Here is a 6,000-nt window from a genome sequence, read left to right as displayed (position 1 = left end):
TTTACTAATTAATTAATTTTTGCTGTGTTGCGTCTTCGTTTCTGTGCGAGGGCTTTCTCTAGTTGGGGCAAACGGGGGCCACTCTTCATCGCGGTATGCGGGCTTCTCACTATCGCGGCCTCTCTTGTTGCGGAGCACAGGCTCCAGACGCGCAGGCTCAGTAGTTGTGGCTCACGGGCCTAGTTGCTCCGCGGCATGTGTGATCCTCCCAGACCAGGGCTCGAACCCGTGTCCCCTGCATTGGCAGACAGATTCTCAACCACTGCGCCACCAGGGAAGCCCTACCTGGTTAATTTTTATATTGCACTGGGCTCGTTCAGTCATAAGTGATAGAATTCCAACATAGGTTAACATTCAGAAAAAAGGGAGCTATAAAAAGGGCACTGCCTTCCAGGGACTCTTACATCCTCAAGTCTCTTTTTCCGTATTTATTCAGCTCCTGGTGTGATGCTTTCATTCTCTCCTCTGTAGGTATAGAACTCTAGCTAGCCGTAGGAGCAGGAGATGGGTGTGGAGGGATTCCATCTTATGCTACTCCAGTTCACTAATCCAAAGAGAAAAAAGAGAAGTTTCCCTTTCTGTGTCACTGTGAAAACTCCTCTGGAAGGACTCAGATGGGCCTAGCCTGGATCTCCCATCCTCTCTTCCGGTTAATCACTATCACTGAGGTTGAGGCCTATGATTGGCTGTTTCCAAGTCATAAGCCCACCCCAAGGCCAGATGGAGAAGTGACTGACAGTCCCACAAAATTGGATTGGCGCAGGAGAAGAGCAATTACCTAAAGGAAGAGGTAACATTCCTTCCAAAAGAATAGAAAAGATGCTGGGCAGAGGCAAGACAATAGATGTCCTTTATGATCCCTGTGATCTCTTAAGGCTCAGCTCAGGTGTCACTTCTTGATACCCCTCTGTCCCTGTCTCCTCCTATTGGGTTACATGTTCCTCTCCAGGCTCATGTTACATCTTGGCTGTACTGGTGCACCCATATTAATTTATAGTTGTCCATCTAAGTGTTGGTCTCTCTCACTAGACAGGAGCTTTTTGAAGAGAGCTACCGTGGCTTATTCCCATTGGTACACCCAGCCCCTCAGCAGATAATGGGAGCTCCAGGAATGTTTTAAAAAAAAATAAGAAATGAAGATGATTACAAGATGGCAGCAAATCCTCTTAAATTAAGAGGAAGAGATAGGAACAAAATAAAAGTTTAAAAGTACGAAACTCTGTGATAAATCGTTTTTATTAAGTAATTCATTTGATTTTCACAACAGCATTCGAGGGAGATATTCTTTCTGTTTCACAGACAGGAAGTTAAAGCTTAAGGTCCACAAGGTCATATAGCTGAGAACCATCAATATAATAATTAGCACTTAGGTAACTTAAATCCAGCCTGTTATCTTTCAGTTACATTATCTTCTGCCCTCCTCCTTCTTCAGGTTAAGAATGAACTTACATAACACAGCGATGCTCTTTTCCCTTCTTAGTAATTTGGACATTTTCTGCCAATAGGTTGTTTTTTACCTAAATGCACTCCTTAGTCAGTTTTGCATCTTTCATTTGTTTCTTTACCCACAAAATTAGAGGGTTGAAGGAGAGACTCTGTAAAATCCCTGCGAGTGCCAACATGATAAAATTATGCAAAGTAAATGAAACCAAGTAAAAGTAACACGGATGCTAACGCCAGTTTTCTGGTTGCCAGTGGGCAGGCACACCTGAAGGAGTTGTTCTGTGTTTACACCCTCTACTCTCTGCTCCTCGTTCTTCTGTTTCAGAGCCTCCTTTATTGTATCCTTTTGTATCAGTTGCTCTTTTCTCCCCAACAGCTTAGTCCTTGTACTTTGTCCTTAGCTTCTCTGGACCCTGCATTTCAGTTCCCATACCCTCCACAGTCCTCTCCTCCTTGGCCTCCTGCCATCAGACCTTCCCTGCAGAGCATCCGGGCGAGCTTTGTACCGAGCAGGCTGAATTGCCCAGAAGGCTCCTGAGGTGTGAATGACCTCTGGTAATCTCAAGGGCGATCCATAACTGAATGAAACACTTGAATGCAAAGAGCTAAGGCTAATCGTGGGTATTTTGAAAGTATGATGGATCCAGTATGGATTTTTTTTTTCTCCTAGGGCAATTTCTAGACCCATCCAATCAACCAAAGTGGCCTATTTGAGGCCAGCCCCTTAGGGAACAGTGGCTCAAAGTGCAATTCCCCAACCATCCTGATCTAACCTCATGGGTTGCTTGTTAAAACTGCAGCTTCCTGGGCCTCACCAGACCTAGTAAATCAGAATTTCTTGGAGCTGGCAGGCAATCTGAATTTAAAATATGCTCCTTGGTGAGTCTTAAGTTCACTAAATTGTAAGAAGCTCTGTCTTTGTGCTAATTATCCTCTAAAAATTTCATATATTATTATCTCTTTGCTTCTTTAATTATATCAATGAATTTTATTTATAGGTTTCTTCAACTTGCACAAGTATTAGACATTTGACTGAAGAATTTAGCAACAATACTCAGCAAATATTATAGTTTTATTATATATAAGCCACAGAGCTATACTTTCTTGACCTGAAAAAGATGAGGTAAATTCTCAAGTTTATGTCCCTCTTTTAAATGCTTCCATGTGGGGTATTTATTCGCAGTCAACACCAATGGTAAAGCTGAAGGAGAGCCTTGCTTTTTATACATTGTGCATTTCCCCATTTTTCTATCGTTTAGAGAGAAACTGTTTTTATAATTTTGCATAAAAGTTTAGTCGCAAAGTTTTCTTTTTGGCTCTTATGTTGTTAGGATGCAGTTTCCTGGATACGAACCATATCTATGTAGAATCACGTCTCTGTATATTATATATACCTACACATGCCTATATCTTTATATAGAAGTCTATACTCATATCATCATATTTTCTCCTATGTCAAGGGCTTTATCCCAGAGATTATCAGTTCAGTTTTCTTGAATTTTCACTGTTCTCTGGTGACTGTGAGGCAATTCTGAGTTTGGATTAATGGCAGATCCAGGCCCCAATCCTATCACTTTCTCTGAATGTTCTACATCCATCTTCGGGGTGGGCAGACAAAACCTCATCACAGGCACATGGACTGCAGCTGGACTGTTGGTCACAGGGGCAGTAACTGCTACCCACGTCCTCATGGCCTGTCTCCACTTTCCCCTCTGCTCCATTCTCAGGCTGTGAAGGAAGGTCGCACTGTCTGTTCTATGGAAACGTAGTCCTCTGAGGTCAAAATCTCCAATTAAGTGTGGTTTCCTTACTTACAAAGCAAACAGGGAGCAGGACCAGAGTGGGACACTTGGTTATCCCACCAGTAGGAACTTCTTTGGCTCCTTTTGCTCATGATCTACAGAGAATATCAGTCTCTGAGTGAGGGGAGAAGGTAAGGCACAGGTAAGGCACAGGTTCCCAGGTAAGGCACCCATAAGCCCCTGAAGCTGGGCGTGGCTGGAGTCAGTATCATAGAGACGGAGGCTGTTGTCCCACGTGTCCCTTTCCTTAGGGTTTTCCAGGAAGCTTAGCTAAACATCCCCTCAGAGCTTGAAAACTCAGAAATTCTATGTCCCCAAATGACTGTATTTTTCCAAAATTTTGGGTTGAATAAATATTTGTGTATCACTTTACAATTTACAAAGTGCTCTTCACTTACATAATTTTCAGTAATGAAATCCTCAGATGCTCCAATGTGGTTTTATTTTAAAGGAAGCAATCTGAGTTTTCATTAACTCCACCGGGATACAGAGCATGATGAGCAGCTTTAAGGGTCTGTAGAATTATCAGTTAAAAGAAACCTCAGTCTCCCTTGATACAGCCAGACTCAAAAAGCACTTGATCTGTCCTTTTCTTACAGCACTTATCGCCGATCTTGCATTTCCGTACTTACTTACTTGCCTTATCTCACTTACTAGATTTGAAGTTCTTTAAGGCAACATCTCAGATTTATCTTTGCATTATTCACAGCGCCAGTGGAACTGGAAGGCCACAAACTGGTGTTTGTAAAATGAATGAATGAATGAAAGTGGATGAATAAATTATACCCACTTCCTATTAATCTTCTGGATTTTATTTGGCTTATGTGAAGAAAATCCCCCCAAAGGAAGGAGGCTAAGCTAGAGACTTTATAAGGAATACTATCTTTCAGAACCTCCCCCCACCCCCCCAATGGACTGAGGAAACTTGTACGTTATAACTAATAAAAGACTAGTGAGTTCTTTCAGAAAAATTTGTTTAAGGCCCCTAGTGGTTTATCTTTACTACCTCATAAATTGTTAACTCTCAAATATTAAACCAGCAATAAACCAGAGCTCCCTTATCAATCATCCTTTCCTCATTGTTTATACCAACTAGGAATTTAGGTTGCTGGTTTATTTCTTTTTCCGTCCCAAGTGTGATGATCATGTAAAAGAATCAGAGGAACACATTGGGAATGACATATGTAAGTAAGAAAAATTCACACACAGCACAAACTCATATTATGCCGTCACCTCAGCCTTGCAACAGGCTCTGTAATAGATGTTTGTGCGTATGTATATTGGAAAAATAGAAAAACAAGGTCAGCGCAAACAGTATTTGTACGTATGAACGGATGTAAAACAAAATTTCAAGTTTTTCTTAACATTAAAAATGACACCGAGAAAACTATATAAAATAAATATACCCTTGGAACTAGGACCCCAAATTCAGCAACATCAGCACACTGAGATGGGAGAAAGAAAACCACCCTGACCAAAGACCAGGTTTGCGTGGGGTGGGTGTGACTCACATTTTCGGATAATCTGAATAAAGGGGATGGTGTCAGCACGAGGCATCCATGCTAGCTGGGCTCTCACAGTCCACTCTGGGTGCGCCGCCCCAGGCCAGCCGAGCGCCAGCCCGGCTGCTGCAGCCCGGGAGGGCGCGCGGGGCGGGCGCTGATTGATGGGGCGCGCGGTCAGGTGACCCCGGGCGCCACGTTCCCGGAGCCCAGCCTGCGGTGGCCGCCTGCGCCGGGCCGGGGCCGAACCCGGAGCCGAGAGGAACCGATCTCCCGGAACAAAGTTGCCGGCCCTGCGCCAGTGGGGCTGGAGAGCCGAGGGGGAGGGGAGCGGCTGGCCGGACCTGCTCGGCCCCCTCCTCCTCCTCGGGAGAGCGAACCCCGAGTGCCCGGACAAGAGCCAGTTCCCAGGAGGGCGGCCACGCGCACCCCGTTGGTCCTGTGCCCTCCCCTGCCTCCTGGGCCTCCGGCGCTCCTCTCCCTTCGCCAACAAAGGGGCAGGCCCGCGGGGGTGGGGGGGAGGGAGGAGGCGGAGCCGGAGGAGCGAGCCGCTCGCGCACAAAGTTGTGGAGTCGCCTTTCCTCGGAGGAGGGGAGTGGGCAGCCGCAGCCTGCAGCGGGCTTTCTCCCGCCGAGGGGCGAGGAGGAGCCTCCGGCTCCCAAAGCCGATTGGGGAATCTTGGGGAGCGGTGCCTCCCTCCTTGCGGGTCATTTCAGCAGACGGAAAACTCTCTAGTGTTTGGCAAACTTGGTGCCTGCGCGCCCATTCCAGGTTTGCACTTGGACTGTTTTGTTTTTGTTTTTGGCGGAACTACGGGGCAGGAAGATTGCACAAGTTAGGGGCGTTTTCAGTCGGGTGTCAAAAAAATTTTTTTTTTCTTTCGGATCTTGTCTGGTTTTCCATAGTTCCTTTTAAAAAAACACCGCATCACAGAGCTCACGTTCGCACACACCCCCGCCGTAGTTCGATTACTACGCCTCAAACACAGCAGAGGAGCCCTCGGCCCGCTCGGGACGCGGCGGCGGCGGGCAGGCGAGGCGGGCCCACGGGTCACGGGAGCAGGTAAGCCCATGCATTATTGAGCCTCGGGCCGGGTAATGTGACCACAGCCCCGGGGAAACGGGGCGTAGGCTGCGGGAAGGATGGACTTTCCTGCGGCTCACGCGCCCAGGATCAGCGTCCCGAGCTCCTTCTCAAGGCTGAGCCTAGGACGTAACCAACTTTTGCTTGCACTTTCCTTGGAACCCCAGTTC

This window comes from Phocoena phocoena, chromosome 12, assembly GCF_963924675.1.
Source record: "Phocoena phocoena chromosome 12, mPhoPho1.1, whole genome shotgun sequence".
Lineage (NCBI taxonomy): Eukaryota > Metazoa > Chordata > Mammalia > Artiodactyla > Phocoenidae > Phocoena > Phocoena phocoena.
Note: the sequence above shows the minus strand (reverse complement) of the source record.